General features: G+C 43.3%; 1 long non-coding RNA gene across 4 annotated transcripts; it reads right to left on the bottom strand.

The window, feature by feature from the left end:
- Positions 1 to 567: 567 nt before the first annotated feature.
- On the bottom strand, positions 568 to 13,961 carry LOC122211463. 4 transcript variants are annotated; one of them, XR_006198685.1, is made up of 4 exons: positions 12,702 to 13,959; positions 4,045 to 4,123; positions 1,270 to 1,426; positions 568 to 825 (listed from the first exon to the last, which is right to left on the bottom strand). It is a non-coding gene; the product is annotated as an uncharacterized LOC122211463 (long non-coding RNA). The 4 variants fall into 4 exon arrangements; XR_006198686.1 differs by lacking the exons at positions 568 to 825; positions 1,270 to 1,426 and adding an exon at positions 3,518 to 3,722 and having other exon boundaries at positions 12,702 to 13,958; XR_006198684.1 differs by lacking the exons at positions 568 to 825; positions 1,270 to 1,426 and having other exon boundaries at positions 3,518 to 4,123; positions 12,698 to 13,961.
- Positions 13,962 to 22,121: the final 8,160 nt, after the last annotated feature.

Here is a 22,121-nt window from a genome sequence, read left to right as displayed (position 1 = left end):
CTGTACCAAGAGGGATAAAACAGCATAAAGCATTTTATACACTGAGAGTGGCGTGTTTTGAATTGTCCACCCTGAGCAATGTTTGGAAGCTGTGATGGGCGATGGTCCCATCACAGTCACCTCTTCCTCTCTGAAAACTTCCACTTCCCTGATTCTGCTATGTGTTCACTCCACAGGTATGTGCCAAGGTTCCAAAGTGGTTCCAAGTTCTCTGTATACATGTACAGAATGTGTGTGTCTGTCCCCAAACAACAGGCTTGTGGAGGTGTAGGGCAGGCAAAATGTTACCTCTGTCCAACTAGGGTCATGGCTGAGCCTGGGAATTTAATTGACATAAGACGGATAAACGGGGTAAAAGCATATACACTTCAGTATAAGTTTGACATGACACTGAGCTTTCGTACAGAAATGAAAACCCAAAGGAGTGGCAAAATCAAAATGCTTTTTTGTTTTAAATAGTTTATTTATTGAGAGAGAGAGAGACAGAGCGAGACAGAGAGAAACAGACAGAATCCCAAGCAGACTCCGCACTGTCAGTGCAGAGCCCGGACTCACGGACCACGAGATCATGACCTGAGCCGAAATCAAGAGTCAGACGCTCAACCGTCAGCCACGCAGGCGCCCCTCGAAATGCTTTTCTGCTAGATTGAACCAAGAGAGGCAGTTGTGGAAACAAATACATGGAGAGACTGAGGAAGAGGAGTTATTTTTCTCAGGTCTGCTTGCTGGTTCCTCTCAGCCTCCACTCCCCCTGCCCTCACTTGATGATGAGAGTTCTTTTCTCTGGGTTCTGGAAGGGCATCTTTCACATGGGAGACTCACCTCCTGTTTTCAGGAAGAAAAGGAGAGATGAGAGCACGCTTCTTGCATTTGCTGTTTTTCAAGCACAGAATTTTCAAGCTCAAAATAGTCCTTACAGTCTGGTGGCATGTTGGGGGCGGGGCAGCTCTTCCCAGGGCAGAAAGAAGCCCTTCCTGCGGCCCCTGGTGTCTAAGCACGGGGCCGGCACAAAATAAGTGTTACGATACAGAGGGTTTGGGTAATCACTCTCAGAAAGGGCGTTTTAGGTACATAAAAAATATGCTTGTTCTGGGAAAGCTCCCCTGAGGATTCTGACATGCGTCTCAACTCCCGGCCAAGGAGTCGGGAAGCCTGGGTGCTGATTGGAGAACTGCATCTGGCCCTTGACTTTGAGGGAGATGCCGAGGGTAGGAGCCGCAGCTGTCTGCCCAGGGCCCCTGGGCTTGTGCGGAGGTTGAACAAACCCACCGTGCGAAGGATGTCAGATTCTGCGAAGTGCTCAGCGGATAGGAGGTAGCAGACCGACACATGTTGGTCCCTCCACAGACCACATGCTGCCGGACGCCGTGGGCCACTTCTCTCATTCAGCGCTTGTCCGTTCATTGCAAACGTCCGTGGCCCCCATCTGTCAGAGGTAGACAGGGCTGTACGGTCCCCTCTCCCTAAACCTCACTCCCAGGGGTATGGTTAACGAAGACACCGCAGGTGGGTCGCTGCCACATGTCTGTGGTTGTGAGTCAAGGAGCCCACAGTGGCACCGCCGACCTTGCCCTTGGGCACCCTGAGGACACCCTAGCAGGAAAGGCTCACGCAGGCCAGTCCTGGTGGCCGGGGTGGCCAGTCCTTCATCCGGCGGAGGGCACGTGCGATTGCGTGCAGTGCTAGACCCAGAGCCTCGCTCGGGAGGGGACATGCTGGGTCCCACACCCTCACCCAAGCGAGGAGGGTGGAGCGCATAGTTTTCGGGGCCGCCACGGATCTTCAGTGCCTCCTAGTTTACCAAAAAATATATAGTTTCTAAGACGTTAATTCACGAGCCTCCTGGTTCGATTTTGGTAATGAGATTGAACGCGCTTATGGAAGGGACGCCTGGAGGGTGATTCCCGGTCAGAGTCCTTCACAGGCTAACTGAGCAGGCCCCGCCGCAGGCTCCACACGGTCACTCCGAAGCCACCACCTACCGACTCGTGACGCGAACGTTAGCGTGCACACACACACACACGCATGCACGCACGCACACACGCACGCGCACACACGCAAGCGCACGCATGCCCCCCGGGCGCACACGCACACGCACAGACACGCGCACGCACGCGCACACCACCGCCGCGCTGACTGAGCCGAGAGGACGTCCGTCCGTCCACGTAACGCCGCAGGCCTCGCTCTGCAGCTGCCGCGGGGCAGCGTCCCCGGACCACGCGGCACACGCTGTCCGGGGCGTAAGGCGGAGCAGCTGGGGGTCGCCGTCCCTCCCACCCCGCGGCCACCACGTCCCCCTCCCCCTCGCACCAGAGCTGAGCAGGTAATAGCCTCTGCCTGATACGGTTCCTCTGAGCAGTAGAGACCTAGCTCTAGCCCACGCCGGGTGCGCGCACAGGCCCGTGGGGACCGGCAGGGACCCCCGGGAGCGCGCATCCCTCGTGGGGGCGGCTGCACGGCCCTGTCCCCTCCCGGCCGCCGGTGGGCGGCGCCGGGCGTCCCGGCGTCCACCCCGGGCACGAGGCGGCGCAGAGCCGGGCTAACGGGCCGAGAGGTGTTGGCCCAGTGCTCCCAGGGGCCCCTCACAGCCGGGATCCGCCCTCCCCCAGGGGCGCCCCCCTCAACGCGGCACCCCTTCCTCTGCACACAAGTGTCTGGGGAGCCAGGGATGAAGGCTATTTCTTCACCAAGGCCCCCTTCTCCCAACCCACCAGCAGCGCGTGACTTCGGGTAGGAACACCTGGGCAAGCCGCCCTCTCCCGTCTGCGCGCGGCTGTGTTCCTCTACCAGGACAACTGACGGAGAACCTTCCAGCTCGGGGTCCCCGGGGGTTGGGAAGCCCCTCCCTGTCCCACCACCCAGGCAAGTACTAAGTCACTCAGGCACAAACCAGACAAGGGACTTGCTCCAGGAGCTGCAGCTTCCTGAGCCGGCTCAGGCTGCACCCCCAGACACACACACACACACACACACACACACACACACACACACACACACACACACACGGCTCGTTATTTAAGCCTGGTCAGCCCCCTCCATATCCCGCGTGACCCAGTTGATGTGTCGGGGACCCGCATCCTCTTTCCATATGTGCGCACATCCTATTGCTTCTGTTTCTCTGGAGGGCCCTGCCTGACACGGCCTACCTCCCGCTGTGACCGCGGGTCTCCTCTTCCTCTAATAAGAGCCCCCTTGGGGAGCACGCAGCAAGAAAAAAAGAAAATCCCTCATTAGGACCGTCCCCAAGAGCGGTGAGTGCATGGAACCTAATTAGCGCACCTGAATTATTCCTTCCTGGTTGCAAAGGAAGGAATCTCTAAGGTCCTTATTAAAACCTACAAAACATCTAAAGAATGGTAAATCGAGAATTCTTGGGTCTGTTTTGCATTGACAGGAGCGTAAGTAGGTCCTGAGGGCATCTGAACCCCAAGCAGGTCAGCTCAGCACGACTTCAGCCGACGTATCCCCTCCAAGGGAAGACGCAGTGAGTACAAACTCCTGTTTATAGAGCGCTGCATACTATACTAAGTGCTTTCATATTTATTACTGCTTTTGATCTTCAGCACCACCTCCACTGAGGTAAGGATTAGCTCACACCTTTGGACAAGGACGAGTCAGAAAGTGAGGGGAAAGGCGTTTGAAAAACACAGGAAGGCCTTGGCTGTTAGTTCACGCGTGTGTTCACCGTGCAGATATTTACTGCTCACCACAATGTGTCAGCTCTGCTAGAGGTTGGGGAGACAGCAGTGAATGGGGCAGACGTGGTCCAAACCCGTGCAAACATTTCTTCAGTGCTTGCCCTGGCAAGGCACCATTGACAAAGTCCAAGGGCGTGTCGAGCCCAGTTTAATGGAAGGCTCTCCGATTGTGAAAGGCACCCTCCTGTGAGCTCCCTTGCCACCTCAAACTCACACCCTTCAGCCTCTTTTCTCATGTCTCTCCCCTCTCGCCTGAGAGCTCCCCGAGGGAAGGATCATTCTCCACCCAGCCAGCAAGGCACCTGGCCCTCAGTTCTTAGGACAGATTTGTCCAGCGCTGACCTACCATGAGCCAAACACGATGTCAGAGGCTGCGGGTACAAAGAGAGATGAAACCTAGGTCGCGTTCTCCAGAGACGTAGAGTCTGGTGGGGAGACAGATAAATAAGTGGCAGTTATTTCGATGTGATTAGTTTTCAGAGGAATGATAGATGATCCAACAGCACGGGGAAGAAAATGCTTGGCAAGGTCAGGAAGAATGAGCAGAAAGGAGCACGTCAACAACTTACTGTCAAATGGTTCAGGATTTAAAAAAAAAAAAAAAGTTTTTCTGGCTCGTACTTGCAACTTTTCTGGGATTTTTCAGTTTTTTGGGTTTTTTTAATCTCAGTAGAAATAACACTTAAGAAAGAATGCAGGTTTGCTCGGCCTGCGGTAACAGAACACCACAGCCTGGGGGGCGGAAACCACAGAGATGGATTTTCTCTCAGTGCGGGGGGCTGGAGGTCTAATCAGGGTCCTGCTGGGCTGGTTTCCTTGGGGACCTCTTTCCTTGGCCTGCAGATGGCCAAACTGTATGTCCAAACTTCCTCTTCTTCTTTTTTTAAAATTTTTTTTTTCAACGTTTTTTATTTATTTTTGGGACAGAGAGAGACAGAGCATGAACGGGGGAGGGGCAGAGAGAGAGGGAGACACAGAATCGGAAACAGGCTCCAGGCTCCGAGCCATCAGCCCAGAGCCTGACGCGGGGCTCGAACTCACGGACCGCGAGATCGTGACCTGGCTGAAGTCGGACGCTTAACCGACTGCGCCACCCAGGCACCCCGAAACTTCCTCTTCTTCTAAGGACACCAGTCAGATTGGATTAGGGCCCACCCTACTAACCTCATTCAGCTTAATTGCCTCTGTAAATGCCCTCTGTCCACATACAGTTACATTCTGAGCTATTAGGGTTTTTAGGAGTTCACACATTAACTTGCAGGGAGACAGAATTCAGTCTGTTACAGTTAATTTCTTCACTTTCCCACATCCTCTCTTTCGAGAGTTACATATGTGCTATTTTCTGGGAAATGCCACTGGAGAGTCTCTCGAAGGTCTGTCTTGTCTTCAGCACCCAGGAGATGGGTACTCGGTAACTGAAAAAGCCCCCTTTATCACATATTACTGTTTTGTATGCTCGCTGTGTCCTCACTGCTGGACAGTAAGTCCTGAGAGGATACAACAGTGTCTGGTTCCCCCAGGATCTAGCACAACACCTTGCAAAAGATAGATATCCAATATATTTACAGTGTGTGAATGAGTTCATTAGTCACATGACAAGGACTCTGAAGTCTTTAAGAAAACTGAGAAAGCAGAGAGCTAGAAAATACTTAATCTTTTGTATTAATTAGAAATGCGTACGCTACACATAGGACGTAGAAACCCAGAGTGAAGTCCCAGAGTACAGTTTCGTGTGTACTTGAGATGTACCGAGTCAGTGTTCTCTGAAACCTCATAAGAATTCAGAAATAGTCCGGTATTCAGGGTATGAAAAAGCTACCTTGGATCCCAGGGTGGTGTTGCTTACTAGGGCACAATTTTCTTTCTAATTCTTGTTTTTCCTTCACACTCACGATCGTAAGTGGATGTGCGTCTGCATGAACATCAGCCTTGATATCTGGTTTCTGGAGTAGATTCTTAAAAGAGAGGAAACCTATCTGCTTTCCGAGCATCTTCCAAACCTTAGCACGTTGCTCTGCACAGGTGCATGAGGATCCTGAAATCGCTCAGAAATTAAAGTATTCTGTGGGTGATGCTTATTACTTTTATGGGTTTTGCTTAATAATTACCCAGTCAGACTTCCTCCCTCTCTGTTATGCTAGAAGCACTGGTTTCTCATTTCTAAGAAGTAAAATGCCCACAGGAGAAAGAGAACAATCAGAGTGTTTGATCCTTTTTTTTTTTTAAGAATAAAAGAAAGAAAAAGGAATTCCAATTCACTCAGAGTGGGTCATGCTTCTTCACTTAGCTACAGGGAAATCCCAACTCATGCAAAAATAATTCTGTCTTCACTATTCCATAATCCAAGGGTGTCTACAGTAATTTCGCCACTCCTTTTATGAAAGGAGATCAGTGTATGTGTCTTGATAATACATTCTTCTCGGTCTTACCATAGTGTCGCGTTAGTAACTGCATTCGATTGTGGCATGACCCGGCTCAGGCCCCTGCTGTGCTCTTACAGACCATTATTAATGCGGACCCCTTCCAGGGCTGTAATTTGGGATTCAATTTGCCATAAAATTGTCCTAAGTGTCACCTTAGTAATCGGAGATCATGTGACCCATGAAACACATTGAACGGAGAGATGGCATCTCTTAGAAATTAATGTTAAATTGTCCCCAGTCGTAAAAAGGCACTAGCCATTACATCCCAAGTAAATTTCGCTGTGCTTTAGAGATAGCGGGGGGTTAAGAGGAAGGAGGATGCTCTACCCACACTCCTGAACTGGGCCTCCGAGGCCTCAGAGTGGACCTGCCTCAGCAAATATCCCAAGGCTTAGCACACAGACAGGTCGATCCAGTAACCCCTCTGGTTGATTTTGATGATTTTGATGGTACTTTTGATGGTATTTGCACACATTTCTCCTCTTTTTAACCAAAAGTCCTTATGTGGTCTAGCAAAGGAGTTTTAATCTAATTCCAGATAGAAAAGGCAGTTTAGATGTTAAGTCTGGCCAAACAGAAGGCAGTTGGGCTAATCACTAGGGAAATGCAAATCAAACCACAATGAGATACCACTTCTCACCCATTGGGACGGTTACCATTAACAAGCAAAACAAAATCAAGCAGAAAATAGCAAGTCCGTCAAGGATGTGGCACCTGCCATGGAAAACAGTATGGCAGCTGCTCAAAACCTTAAATGTAGGATTGCCGTGTGATCCAGTAATTCTACTCCTGGCTGTGTGTGCGCAAAAGAATTGGAGGCAGAAACCTGACCGGATATTTGAACGCCAGTGTTCATAACAACATTATTCACAAGAGCCCAAACATGGCAACAGCCCAAATCTCCAGTGATGGGTGAACGGATAAACAAAATGCAGCATATGTGGTACACACACTGGAATATTATTCAGCCTTAAAAAGGAATGAAATGCTGACACTTGCTACAGCGTGGAGGAAACCTAAGGACGTTACAAGGTAAATACGCCACACACAGGGGTGCTGGGTGGCTCAGTCGGTTAAGCTTCTGACTCTTGATTTCGGAGCAGGCCATGGGATCAAGCCCTGTATCGGGCTCTACGCCGAGCGTGGAGCCTGCTTGGGATTCTGTCTCGCCCTGCCTCTCTGCCCCTCCCCTGCTTGCACACACTGTCTCTCTCTCAAAATAAATAAATAAGCATTTAAAAAAATAAAAATAAATAAGCCACGCACAAAAGAACAAATCCTGGATGATTCTGCTCATATGAAGTACCTAGAGTAATCAGATTCATGGACACAGAGTAAAATGGTGGTTTCCGGGGCCTGAAAGGAGACAGGAATGGAGGGTTGTTGTTTAATGGGCAGAGAGTTTCAGATTTATCAATAAGATGCAAGAGTCCTGGAGATGGGTCGCACAGCAACGTTGAACGTATGCAGTGCCATGGAACTGCACATTTAAAAATGGTTAAAAGGGGGGCGCCTGGGTGGCTCGTTGGTTGAGCGGCCGACTTCGGCTCAGGTCACGATCTCGCGGTCCGTGAGTTCGAGCCCCGCATCAGGCTCTGTGCTGACAGCTCGGAGCCTGGAGCCTGTTCCTGATTCTGTGTCTCCCTCTCTCTCTGACCCTCCCCCGTTCATGCTCTGTCACTCTCTGTCTCAAAAATAAATAAATGTTAAAAAAAAAAAAAATGGTTAAAAGGCTATGGGGCGCCTGAGTGGCTCAGTCAGTTGAGCATCCGACTTCGGCTCAGGTCAGGATCTCATGGTTTGTGAGTTCAAGCCCCGCATCAGGCTCTGTGCTGACAGCTCAGAGCCTGGAGCCTGCTTCGGATTCTGTGTCTCCTTCTCTCTGCCCCTCCCCCACTTGTGCGCTCGCTCTCTCTCTCTCTCTCTGTCTCTCAAAAATAAATAAATGTAAAAAATATTTTTTTGTAAATTTAAAAAATGGTTAAAATGCTTAACTGTATGTTTTATCACAATTTCTTTTTTGGACATAACCCGAAATGTGTGCAATCTGGGAATGTGCTAGAAAAATCTAGGCATCGGGGCGGCTCTCTTGTAACTGCTGTAGGTAAGACAGGTCAAGCCCCGGACACCCCGGGATATGTAGGCAGAGCCATGGAGACGGAGAAAAGGGAGGTGTCTGCCTCTGTCCCTGCAGGTGGGCGCAGCTCACTGTCAGCCCCCCGGCTCTGCCTGCAGGGGCGGCCAGCACCACACCTTTGTCTAGCACGCTTGCTCTTCCGGAATTTTCAGACAAATCCACTACTTTGCAGCCTTATTTTACAGCGTGTGTTTTTTGTTTCTTCTTTCCTGGTGACTCTCTTGATTCTGAATTTGGGCGGGCAGAGTGAGGTGGCCTGAACAGGGGCCCTTCAATACATTGCATATACCCTTCTATAGCCTCACATATGTCTTCCCCCATCTCTCACCCCCAGTTACAAGGCACATGCTCCAACATTCCTTTATGTTCTGTAGCAGAGATCAGAGTCCATATAAACTGACGGTAATAGGACGTACGGGCCGCTACACACAAGGCACTCTTTGATGATTCTACTATAAAAAAAATTCCCGTGATTTATCTGGTCACCTGGAGGGACCGGACACAGTATGATCATGATGCTCTTAATAAACGCGAGAGTACTTTTAGAAGCAAAATCTTCCTGACATAAGATTAATATTCTTTATCACATTATTGAAGGCATGCTATATTTGGGCATTATCTGTCTCCATTATGCCTACCTCAAAACAGGCTATGAGAAACCAAAAAGATGAATGGCACTTTTGACAGCTTCTTGGGACTATGGGGCAAAAATTAGAGTCCAGGGCTCGGTAACAAGGGCCTGATAATCCCTTCTACTTAGGTTTTAGACAACAAAGGGTTATACCCTAGGAGGGAGGCTGAATTGGGGTAGACTGAAACAGCTTCACATCATCTCAGTTCTTGAAATTGCACTAAGGTAATCCAAGATTGCTAGTTTGCCTAGCCAAAGTAACGTTTTCCCACATATTAATTATTTCTGTAACTTTATATACAATGAGGATATGCAGTATTATATACTTAAGTAAAAAGAAGACGATCAGGCATACAAAGATAAAAACAACACAAAGGAAAACCAAAAGAAACTACAGATACTTCAAACAGTTACATAGAGGCCCAGATAATGGCATGATACAGATTTTCAAATAGGTAAGCTTAATATATTCAATAAGAAGAAAGACAAAATTGAGAATTTGTTGTAGAACCTGGCTATTAGAAAAACAAACCTTTGTAAGTAAAAAAACAAAGTACGTGAAATTTAGAACTATTAAAAAATAAACCTTTATGAGTAAAAAACAAAATAGTTGAAATTTAGAACTAAGTGGTTAGGTCTAACGGCAAATTAGACTTGCCTGAAAACAGAATTAATAAACTGGATGAAAATTCAGAAGAAAATATCCACTATGAAGTGAGAGCCAAAAAAAAAAGGACAATAGAAGAGAGGGTGGGAGACAAGGGGGCACAGAGAAAGGTCTAACACATATGGAATTGGAGTCTCTGAAGAGGCAATGAATGGGTCAGAAGCAATATTCAAATAGATATTTGCTGAGAATTTTCCATAACAGTGAATGACCTCAAGCCACCACTGGTTCAAGGAGAGCTACAAAGTCCAATCAGGATAAATGGAAGGAAATCCCAAATTGGACACATCAGAGTAAACCTGCGGAAGGAGGAGAAGAAAACAAGCTACATGGAGAAGTAAAGCCAATTATCGTCATAGGAGCAGTAATAGAACAATATGTGACTTCTCCACAGAAACTGTAGCAGTCGAAGGCAATAGAAGGAAATCCTCAAAGTGCTGAAAGACCGCATCTGCCCATCTAGAATTCCAGTGAAAATATACTTCAAATTTGAAGGGGGAACTGAAGCCATTTTCAGACAAATGACAGCTGAGAGAATTCAGCAACAGATCCTCCATTAAGAAAAGACCAAGTGGCATTCTTTAGGCAGAAGGAAAGTGACCTCAGACAGAAGTTCAGAAATGCAGAGAGAAACAAGCAACAAAAAGGTAAATGTGTCGGCAAATCTAAATGAACATCGATTCTGTAAAACAATCTCATGGGATTTAAACTGTATATGATACGATACAAATACACAGCAAAGCTAGCATGCAAATCAGGAGAGACAGAATGAAGTTAAGAAATGCTAAGAGGGGTGCCTGGGTGGCCGATTCTTGGTTAAGTGTCTGACTTCGGCTAAGGTCATGATCTCAGGGTTTGAGTTTGAGCCCTGCTTTGGGGCTCCATGCTGACAGGGAGGAGCCTGCTTGGGATTCTCTCTCTCTCTCTCTCTCTCTCTCTCTGTCTCTGTCTCTCTCTGTCTCTTCCCCTCCCTCTCTCCCTCTCTCCCTCTCCCCGTCTCTTCCTCTCTCCCTCTCTCCCTCTCTCCCTCTCTCCCTCTCTCCCTCTCTCCCTCCTTGCCCCACCCCCCACTCATGTGCATGCTCGTTCTCTCTCTCTCTCTCTCTCAAAATAAATTATAAAAAATACTAAGAGTTTTGCATTTTCTAGGAGGAGTGTGAAAGCACATGAAATGTTAGATTTTGATGTCAAAGATGCATGTTGAAATTTTGCAATCACCACTAAAAACAGTACGAGAGTGTCATCTCCAGCTGATAGAATAAAAAATGTAAAAAGACTAAAAGAAGACATGAAAGGATTATAGATCAGTTGATATAAATGGTAAGCAATAACAAAAAAGGTAAATTTAAACCCAAATAAATGAGTAATCATAATATTAAACTGCTTCAATTAAAAAAACAAAGTTTGTAAGCCTAGATATTTTAATGTTTATTTATTTTTGAGACAGAGAGAGACACAGCATGAGCAGGGAAGGGGCAGAGAGAGAGAGGGAGACACAGAATGTGAAGCAGGCTCCAGGCTCTGAGCTGCCAGCACAGAGCCCGATGCGGGGCTGGAACTCACGAACTGTGAGATCATGACCTGAGCCGAAGTCGGACGCTTAACCAGCCTAGATATTTTAAAAACAATAAACAATGCATGCTAAAAGAGACCTATCTAAATGATAAAAATACAAAAAGTTTGAGATTAAAAAGCTGGAAAAAGTTGACCTTCATTAGGTAAAGTTATCAAAGTGGTTGTATAAATTTTACTCCCTTGTATGGGTGTTTTAGTCCCTTCACATCCTGCCAACACTTGTACTATCAGATTTTTTTTAATGTTTATTTATATTTGAGAGAGAGAAACAGAGCATGAGCAAGGGAGGGACAGAGTGAGAGGGGACACAGAATCTGAAGCAGGCTCCAGGCTCTGAGCTGCCAGCACAGAGCCTGATGCCGGCTTGAACCCACGAACTGTGAGATCTTGACCTGAGCTGAAATCAAGACGTGGACACTCAACTGACTGAGCCACCCGGGCATCCCTGTACTGTCAGATTTCTAAAAACCTATCCAGTCTGACAAGCGTGTTGTTTAAATTTCCATGTCTAGGGGCTCCTGGGTAGCTCAGTCGGTTCAGTGTCCGACTCTTGATCTCAGCGCAGGTCATGATTTCCCGGTTCGTGAGATCAAGCCCCACATTGGGCTCTGTGCTGGGTGTGAAGCCTGCTTGGGATTCTCTCTCTCCCTCTCCCTCTCCCTCTCCCTCTCCCTCTCCCTCTCCCTCTCCCTCTCCCTCTCCCTCTCCTTCTCCCTCTCCTTCTCCCTCTCCTTCTCCCTCTCCCTCTCCCTCTCCCTCTCCCTCCCTCACTCCCTCCCTCCCTCTCCCTCCCTCTCCCTCTCTCTCCCTCCCTCTCCCTCTCTCTCTGCCCCTCCTCCTCTCTCGTTCTCTCTCAAAATAAATAGATTTTAAAACCCATTAAATTTACATGTCTAATTAGTAATATAGTTCAGCACAAGGTGATGTGCTTTCACTGGCCATTTAGATTTCCTTCTTGCCTCTTTTTGTGTAGGTTTTCTGCCATTTGAGTTACTTGCCTTTCTTCATTAATATGTATAAATGAGTTTGTTAAACCTTCTGGTCACTAGTCTTTTGTAATTTTGTGGCTATTTACATGTTTGAAGTGCGCTTTTTCACAAGTTCTTCTGTAAGAGATGTATATACTGGTCACTGATTCAAAGTACAGAAAACAGTCATAGCACAGGGCCAAGCTCCTGGGCTTGTGTCTAAGTCGGTGATTTAACTGAAAGCCCGTTGGATTGTATTGCTGTTCTGTCCGCTCAGTTACTTCTGGATGATGGGGTACCTAAGACTGTTGTGTTCCTTGGATTTGAGCACATGGGCACATTACCACGTTTGGTTTACTGTAAAATGAGTTAGGATTAACTCTAAGAAGTTAGAAGCAATGTTGTGGAGGATACTAAGCAAGTAAATAAGGCATTCTGCAAATACATGGTCAGTGGTTCTGGAAGGAAAACTAATCATACAAATACGTAAATACATATAAACATAAGTTATAGTTGTATATGTACGTATACATATATGTATATGTATAGTATATAGTTGTATATGTACGTGTACACGCACACTGCAATATATACATACGTACGTAGCCAGTAAGGGCAGATCATTTTCCCTTGCATGATGAAATGTATCCAGTATAACCAACTTCAGTCTGTCTCCAGATGACTGGCTGGTCTGTCTAGGAAATGGTGGTTTTTGCGGTCTCTGGACATCCCGCAGTGGCAGCAGCCAGGTCACCCTTAATAAGAGGCATTCTGTCTTATTCAGTCCATAAATGGTCTCCGTTCCTGTCTACACAGTCACTCTATACATAAGTTTATTGATCGCACGCCAGGGTGGCTGGGAAGAGACGCTGAGATGCCGAATAGGTCATTTTGTCCACCCGCCTACCGAGAACCACCTTTGTGGTAGATGTGTTTTATAGAGCTATCGAGCATAAGAGAGATACCTTCGTGTTCCCAGATTTAAGAGGTATATCCACGTCTCTTCCCTGTAACTCCTTGTTACCAATCTTCTTATTTAATATTTCTTACGAAGCACCTGATTACACGGCCTGGCCACTAGCCACTTCCATATGCATTAATGACTACAGCTCTGGACCGCAAGCTGTGTTTTCAGCCAGATAAGATGGAAAACTGGATGCACTTCTTGAAGTTCTGCCCATTGGGAGGATTTACTTTCATCGTCTTTCGGGAACACTCTTCATGCTGTCATACTGCACCAGTCTACCTCTGGCTAAGGCCAGCCCATCATGAAGAACAGTCTATACACCAGGCGCGTTTTTTCCTTCCTCTGCCCACTGATCATAAAGAATCCCTGTGAGGCCAAAAGTGTGACCTAATGGAGGCAGTAGTGCATCAAGAGTCCGTGTCATGAAAACCTGAGCCACCTGCTCATGGAACTTCCTTGTGCTTTCATGACTTACTTGTTCCTGATGCCTATTGTGGACCACTTCTGCTTGGTGAAGGATTGAATCTTCATGTGCCACATCTGATGTCTTGATGAATTAGATAATGCCCAGTGCATGTTGGGCAAGCCAGGTGCCGATTATCAAAAGAAAAATTCTCTGAAGAGGAAGCGTCTTTGCTCCTAAACTCGAGAGATCTTCACTGCGATCTTCCTCTTGGTGAATGGCGGAGGGTCTGTGCAGTATCTCTGTTTTCCATAAAGACTTCAAATACCCAGGTGAAGAGAATCCCCAAAATTCTCTACACTGTTATAACTTAGAAACTTCGCTTTTGTTGTGAGGTCCTAAATTTGGGGGAGGGCTTATCTCCTGTTTCTGGCACGTATGGACTCACTAAGTCAGTGACAGTACTTTGCATTTACTGTTCACCAACTTAACTTGGCGTGACATCATCATCATGGACCATTGTGATGCTCCAAGGGATGTCAGAATAATCAAGATCAGCAAAGGCTAGATTTTGGCAGGAGAATGGCACAGCCCAGAAGCAAAATGGTGAAGGCCTTTCAACACTAGCACCTCTCACCATTCTCCCTGGGTCTGAAGAGCACAGCCACCACAGAGTTTTTCTAAGGCTGTTGATACTTCTGTCACAACCGCATCTTTCAGTGATTAATAAAGGGGGTGTTCTCTCAAGGGTATTCTGGAGACTGGGTGGTCATGGGAATGTGGTAGCACATGATAAATCATTCCAATATTTTTTATCTCCTTAACTCTTTGGATTCTTTCTGCATTATACCAGGGAGGTTCTGACGTCCCAACCTCATTGAATGAGGCAGTTGAACCTACGTTTCAGTCAACCGAGCAGGCAGATTGTTAGAGTCACTCTCAGCTCTCAGGTTAAAACATTAAATCCATGATCTCTGCTTTCTACACCCATATCGATAACTGCAGCCTAATCCAGGATTATGTTTTGTTTTCCTTGCCCTAATATCTTTAGACTCAATTCCTACACTTATTCCTCAGGATATATAAGCTATCTCTTCCTGAGGCCCTCCCCATATGGTGTTTTGAGAGCTGATTCTAGTTATGGGTCTGGAGATAATGAAGGGTACTTAGGTTTTTTTCTCGATGAAAGAAAAAATCATTGTTTCTTCCCCTTCGATTCTTAAATCTTTTCTTTTCCTTGCCTTGCTACACTGATTAGGACCTCCCATACAATGCTGCGAAAAGTCTTGATACCAAAAGCAAACTTTCTATTTTTTAACTGAAATATATTTGACATATAACATGTGTAAGTTTAAGGTATCAGGGTGTTGATTTGATACATTTATATATTGTATATATTATATATTTATATATTGTAACATTGCCATTGTAGCATTTAGCTCCTTTATCACATCACATAATTATCACTTCTTTTCTGTGATAGGAATTATTAAGATCTAGTCTCTTAGCAAGTTTGATGATGATAATTTCTGCATTCATTATACTGTGTATTATTACATCTTCGGGACTTATTTTCTATCAAAAAAAGGCACACTGTAAACATCCACCATTAACTATGATGTTTGTTACATGTAGGCATTTATAGGTATCCTTCACCCTTTAAAAACTTTCCATCTGGGGCAACTGGCTGGCTCAGTCAGAAGAGTGTGCAACTCTTGATCTCAGGGTCATGGGTTTGAGCCCCACGTTGGATGTAGAGATTACTTAAACAAATTTAAAAACTTTAACAAAACAGCTTCCTCCAGTTCTTAGTTTGCCGTGTTTTTTTTTTTTTTTTTATCATGAAAAGGTGTTGAATTTTATCAAATGCTTCTGCACATCTGAGATGTTCACATGGTAATATCTTTCTAATGTAGTGAATTAGTGGATATATTATAGTTTTATATGTTGCTAACATTGGCTTAGCAACATACTATGCGTTGCTAACTTCTGTTTGCTATTATTTCTTTAGAATTCTTACACCTATATTATTGAGTGAAATTGGTTTGCACTTTTCCATTCTGTCAGATTTTGGTATTAAGGTAAAATGAATAAATTAGTTGGGAAATATTTCTTACTATTCTGTTCCCTGGGAAAAAAACTGTAAAGAATTGAATTATTTTCTTCCTTAACGGTTTTGGTAGACTATACTAATGAAACCAAATGAGCCTGTCATTTTCTTTGTGGAAAGAGTATTAAAGAGTATAAATTCTTCATCGTTTTCATTAATGGTTTTATGGTGTTTCAGATTTTTTAAAAATTTTCTTGAGTCATCTTTGATGATAAATTATATAGTTATTAAGGAATTTGTTCATTTTACCTGTCTTTTCAAAAATTTGGCATGAAGTTGTTAATATGCTCTTATCATCTTTAATGCCAAGGCATCTGGAGTGATGTTCCCTTCCATTCCTGATTCTAGACATACGTACCCTCTTTTTCTCTCCATTAATTTTACCAGAGGTTTTATTGGTCTTCAGAAAACTCACTTTAGTTTTGTGGTTTTTGTTGTTGATGCACTCTACTTTGAGCTTGCTTTATATTTCGAGTTCTGCTCTGATGTTTATCATTTCCTTTCTTGTATTTTTTTGGGGGGTGCATATTTGCTGAACTTTTTCTAGTCTCTTGAGATAGGGTCTTAGCTTATTTATTTTTAGCCTATTCTTGTATTTGTACAATACAAGGACCGTAGAACGTTTTTAGCATATGTATTTATAACTATCTATATGTAAGTTAGTATTCCTACAATTTTTTTGTTATCAGTTAGAATATGCTCATATTTCCGTTGTGATTTCTTCTCTGATTCATGAGTTGATATCCCATTATGATTGTTGATATTTCTTTTTTAAAAAAAAAATATTTATTTATTTTGAGAGAGAAAGAAAGAGAGAATGAGCAGGGCAAGGGCAGAGGAAGAGGGAGAGAGAGAATCCCAAGCAGGCTCTGTGCTGTCAGTGCAGGCCCCAATATGGGGCTTGATCTTATGAACCATAAGATCATGACCTGAGCCAAAATCAAGAGTTGGATGCTTAACTGACTGAGCCACCCAGGCACCCCTGATTTGTTGCTACTTCTGTTTGTTTTAATAATTCTGTTCATTTCTGCTTTTTATATACTAATACTATACTACTACATGCCCACAAATTTTAGAATTGTACCTTCCTGGTAGACTGAACTATTTACCATGATTAATATCTCTATTTCTAGTAATAATTATTGTCTTAAAATGTATATGTTATGTTGTTATTATATTATTAGTAGCCACACCAGATTGCTTTTGGTTAGTATTTGCATATTATACTTTTACTTTAAACATTCTGTATCCTTACGTTTTAGATGTATCTTATTAACAGCACATAGGTGGGCTTTTAAACTCCAGTCTGATACTGTTTTACTGGAAATACCTGCTCTGTTTATATTTACTTTTCTTAATAAAATACATTTAGTGTGATTAGTAATATATTTTGATTTAAATCTGATACCTTATTTTGTGCTTAAAAGTTCCCTACCTCTTATTTTTTTTAAGTTTTGCTCCCTCCCCTTCTCACCCCTTCCCCCCCCCACCCTATTTTTTTTAATGAGAGGAGATCTCTGAGTATTCTTAAAATCATTCCCTTTTGGGGTACCTGGGTGGCTCACTTGGTTGAGCGTCCAGCTTCTGCTCAGGTCATGATCTAATGATTCACGAGTTCAAGCCCTGCATCGGGCTTACTGCTGTCAGCACAGAGCCTGCTTCAGATCCTCTGTCTTCTTCTCTCTGCCCCTCCCCTGCTCATGCTCTCTCTCAAAAAATAAATGAAACATTAAAAATAAAAATAAAATCATTCCTTTTTTTCTTTAAGAGTTTGTAAGTTATACACTCTGACTCTCTTTTGGTACTTATCCTAGAAATTAAAACATGCATAATGAGCCTATCAAAGTCTCAAGTTAATCAAAATATTTCCCTCAATTTGGACGATAAAAAGACATTAGAACATCTCAAATTTATTTACTTCTTTATGTACTGTTATCATACTCTAGAGCTTATGTCTTATTTTTAACCCTAGTGATGTTATTATTGCTGTTTTGTAAAAATAAACTTCACATGTACTTGTCCAAGTATTCACTGTTTTCTTTCATTTCCATTTCTTCTTGCAACTCTGACCTTCCATTTGCGATTACTTTCCTTCTGCATCATCTCCTTTAGCATTTTTTTCAGCCCTCTTGGTTTTTGTTTTTAAATGTCTTCATTCCACATTCATAATTGATGGATCCCTTTGCAGGATATAATATTCTAGGGTAACAGTTACCTTGTTTCATCAACTGAAAACACCATTCCATTGTTTCTGACTTCTATTTTTTTTAATATAATTTATTGTCAAATTGGCTTCCATACAACACCCAGTGCTCATCCCAACAAGTGCCCTCCTCAGTTCCCATCACCCACTTTCCCCTCTCCCCCCACCCACCCATCAACCCTCAGTTTGTTCTCTGTATTTAAGAGTCTCTTATGGTTTGCCTCCCTCCCTCTCTGTTTGTAACTTTTTTTTTTACCCTTCCCTTCCCCCATGGTCTACTGTTAAGTTTCTCAAGATTTACATATGAGTGAAAACATACGGTATCTGTCTTTCTCTGACTGACTTACTTTACTTACCATGACACCCTCCAGTTCCATCCACATTGCTGCAAATGGCGTGATTTCATTCTTTCTCATTGTCAAGTAGTATTCCATTGTATACGTAAACCACAACTTCTTTATCCACTCATCGGTTGATGGACATTTAGGCTCTTTCCATAATTTGGCTATTGTTGAAAGTGCTGCCGTAAACATTGGGGTACAAGTGCCCCTATGCATCAGCACTCCTGTATCCCTTGGGTAAATTCCTAGCAGTGCTGTTGCTGGGTCATAGGGTAGATCTGTGTTTAATTTTTTGAGGAACCTCCACACTTTTCCAGAGCGGCTGCACCAGTTTGCATTCCCACCAACAGTACAAGAGGCTTCCCGTTTCTCCACATCCTTGCCAGCATCTGTAGTTTCCTGATTTGTTCATTTTAGCCACTCTAACAGGTGTGAGGTGGAATCTCAGTATGGCTTTGTTTTGTATTTCCCTGATGATGAGTGACATTGAGCATCGTTTAATGTGTCTCTTGGCCATCAGGATGTCTTCTTTGGAAGAATGTCTATTCATGTCTTCTACCCATTTCTTCACTGGATTATTTGTTTTTTGGGTGTGGAGTTTGGTGAGTTCTTTATAGATTTTGGATACTAGCCCTTTATCTGATACATCATTTGCAAATATCTTTTCCCATTCCGTCGGTTACCTTTTAGTTTGGTTTGTTTCCTTTGCAGTGCAGAAGCTTTTAATCTTGACGAGGTCCCAGTAGTTCATTTTTGCTTTTAATCCCCTTGCCTTTGGAGATGTGTAGAGTAAGAAATTACTGCGGCTGAGGTCAAAGAGGTTGTTGCCTATTTTCTCCTCTAGGGTTTTGATGGTTTCCTGTCTCACATTCAGGTCTTTCATCCGTTTTGAGTTTATCTTTGTGTATGGTGTAAGAAAGTGGTCTAGTTTCAGTCTTCCGCATGTTGCTATCTAGTTCTCCCAGCACCATTTGCTAAAGAGACTGTCTTTTTTCCATTGGATGTTCTTTCCTGCTTTGTCAAAGATTAGTTGGTCATACATTTCTGGGTTCTCTATTCCATTGGTTTATGTGTCTGTTTTTGTACCAATTCCATACTGTCTTTATGATTACAACTTTGTAGTAGAGGCTTAAGTCAGGGATTGTGATGCCTCCTGCTTTGGTTTTCTTCTTCAACATTGCTTTGGCTATTCAGGGTCTTTTCTGGTTCCATACAAATTTTAGGATTGTTTGTTCAAGTTTGAGAAGAATGCCTGTGCAATTTTGATTGGAATTGCATTGAATGTGTAGATTGCTTTGGGTGGTATTGACATTTTAACAATATTTATTCTTCCAGTCTATGAGCATGGAATGTTTTTCCATTTCTTTGTGTCTTCAATCTCCTTCATAAGTTTTCTATAGTTTTCAGCATACGCATCTTTTACATCTTCAGTTAGGTTTATTCCTAGGTATTTTATGGTTCTTGGTGCAATTGTATATGGGATCATTTCTTTATTTCTCTTTCTGTTGCTTCATGATTAGTGTATAAAAATGCGACAGATTTCTGTACATTGATTTTGTACCCTGAAACTTTGCTGAATTCATCTGTCAGTTCTAGCAGTCTTTTGGTGGATTCTGTTGGGTTTTCCATGTAGAGTAACATGTGTCTGCGAAAAGTGAAAGTTTGAATTCATCTTTGCCAATTTTGATGCCTTTGATTTCACTTTGTTGTCTGATTGCTGATGCTAGGACTTCCGACACTATGTTAAACAATAGTGGTGAGAGTGGACATCCCTGTCGTATTCCTGATCTCAGGGGGAAAGCTCTCAGTTTTTCCCCATTGAGGATGATATTAACTGTGGGATTTTAATATATAGCTTTTATGATGTTTAACTATGTTTCTTCTATTCCGACTTTCTTGAGGGTTTTTATTAAGAAAGGATGCTGTACTTTGTCAAATGCTTTTTCTTCATCTATTGACAGAATCATATGGTTATTATCCTTTTATGAATATGATGTATCACGTTGATTTGCAAATATTGAACCAGCCCTGCAGCCCAGGAATAAATCCCACTTGATCATGATGAATAATTCTTTCTATATGCTCTTGAATTTGATCTGCTAGTATCTTGTTGAAAATTTTTGCATCATTGTTCATCAGGGATATTGGCCTATAGTGCTCTTTTTTTGTTGGGTCTCTGCCTGCTTTGGGAATCAAAGTAATACTGGCTTCATAGAATGAGTCTGGAAGTTTTCCTTCCATTTCTATGTTTTAGAACAGCTTGAGAAGGATAGGTATTAACTCTGCTTTACGTGTCTGGTAAAATTTCCCAGAGAAGCAGTCTGGTCCAGGACTCTTTAGTTGTTGGAGATTTTTGATAACTGATTCAATTTCTTCACTAGTTTTGGGTCTGTTCAAATTTTCTATTTCTTTCCGTTTGAGTTTTGGTAGTGTGTGGGTATTTAGGAATTTGTCCAATTCTTCCAGGTTGTCCAGTTTGTTGGCATATAATTTTTCTTAGTATTCCATGATAAATGCTTGTATTTCTGAAGGATTGGTTGTAATAAGTCCATTTTCATTCATGATTTTATCTATTTGGGTCCTCTTTCTTTTCTTTTTGAGAAGCCTGGCTAGAGGTTTATCAATTTTGTTTATTTTTTTCAAAAAACCAACTCTTAGTTTCATTGATCTGTTCTGACTTTTTTTTGTTTTTTGGATTCTATATTGTTTATTTCTGCTCTGATTTTTATTATTTCTCTTCTTCTGCTGGGTTTGGGGTGTCTTTGCTATTCTGCTCCTGTTTCCTTTAGGTGTGCTGTTAGATTTTGTATTTCGGATTTTTCTTGTTTCTTGAGATAGGCCTGGATTGCAATGTATTTTCCTCCCAGGACTGCCTTCGCTGCATCCCAAAGGGGTTGGATTGTTGTGTTTTCATTTTCATTTGTTTTGATGTATTTTTTTATTTCTTCTTTAATTGCCTGGTTGACCCATTCGTTCTTTAGTAGGATGTTCTTTAACCTCCATGGATTTGGAGGTTTTCTAAACTTTTTCCTGTGGTTGATTTCATGTTTCATAACATTGTGATATGAAAGTGTGCATAGTATGATCTCAGTTCTTTTATATTTATTGAGGGCTGTTTTGTGACCCAGTATATGATCTATCTTGGAGAATGTTCCATGTGCACTCCAGAAGAAAGTATATTCTGCTGCTTTAGGATGCAAAGTTCTAAATATATCTGTTAAGTCCATCTGGTCCAGTGTATCATTCACAGCTATTGTTTCTTTACTGGTTTTCTGTCTAGATGATCTGTCCATTGATGTAAGTGGAGTATTAAGGTCCCCTGTAGTTACCACATTCTTACCAATAAGATTGCTTACATTTGTGATTGTTTTATATATTTGGGTGCTTCCAAATTCAGTGCATAGACATTTATAATTGTTAGCTCTTCCTGGTGGATAGACCCCATAATTATTATATAATGCCCTTCTCCATCCCTTGTTACAACCTTTCATTTAAAGTCTAGTTTGTCTGATACAAGTATGGCTACTCCAGCTTTCTTTTGACTTCCAGTAGCATGATAGATAGTTCTCCGTCCCCTCACTTTCAATCTGAAGGTGTCTTCAGGTCTAAAATTGGTCTCTTGTAGACAGCAAATAGATGGGTCTTGTTTTTTAATCTATTCTGATGCCCTGTGTCTTTTGATTGGAGCATTTAGTCCATTTACATTCAGTGTATTATTGAAATATATGGGTTTAGAGTCATTGTGTTATCTGTAGGTTTCATGCTTGTAGTGATATTTCTGGTACTTTATGGCCCTTGCAACATTTCACTCATAGAGTAGGATCTCTTGTAGGGCTGGTTTAATGGTGACGAATTCCTTCAGTTTTTGTTTGTTTGGGAAAACCTTTATCTCTCCCTCTATTCTAAATTACAGGCTTGCTGGATAAAGGATTCTTGGCTGCATATTTTTCCTGTTCTTCACATTGAAGATTTCCTGCCACTCCTTTTTGGCCTGCCAA

Source organism: Panthera leo, chromosome F3 (assembly GCF_018350215.1).
Source record: "Panthera leo isolate Ple1 chromosome F3, P.leo_Ple1_pat1.1, whole genome shotgun sequence".
Classification (NCBI taxonomy): domain Eukaryota; kingdom Metazoa; phylum Chordata; class Mammalia; order Carnivora; family Felidae; genus Panthera; species Panthera leo.
Note: the sequence above shows the minus strand (reverse complement) of the source record. Positions and strands in the feature narration are given on the sequence as shown.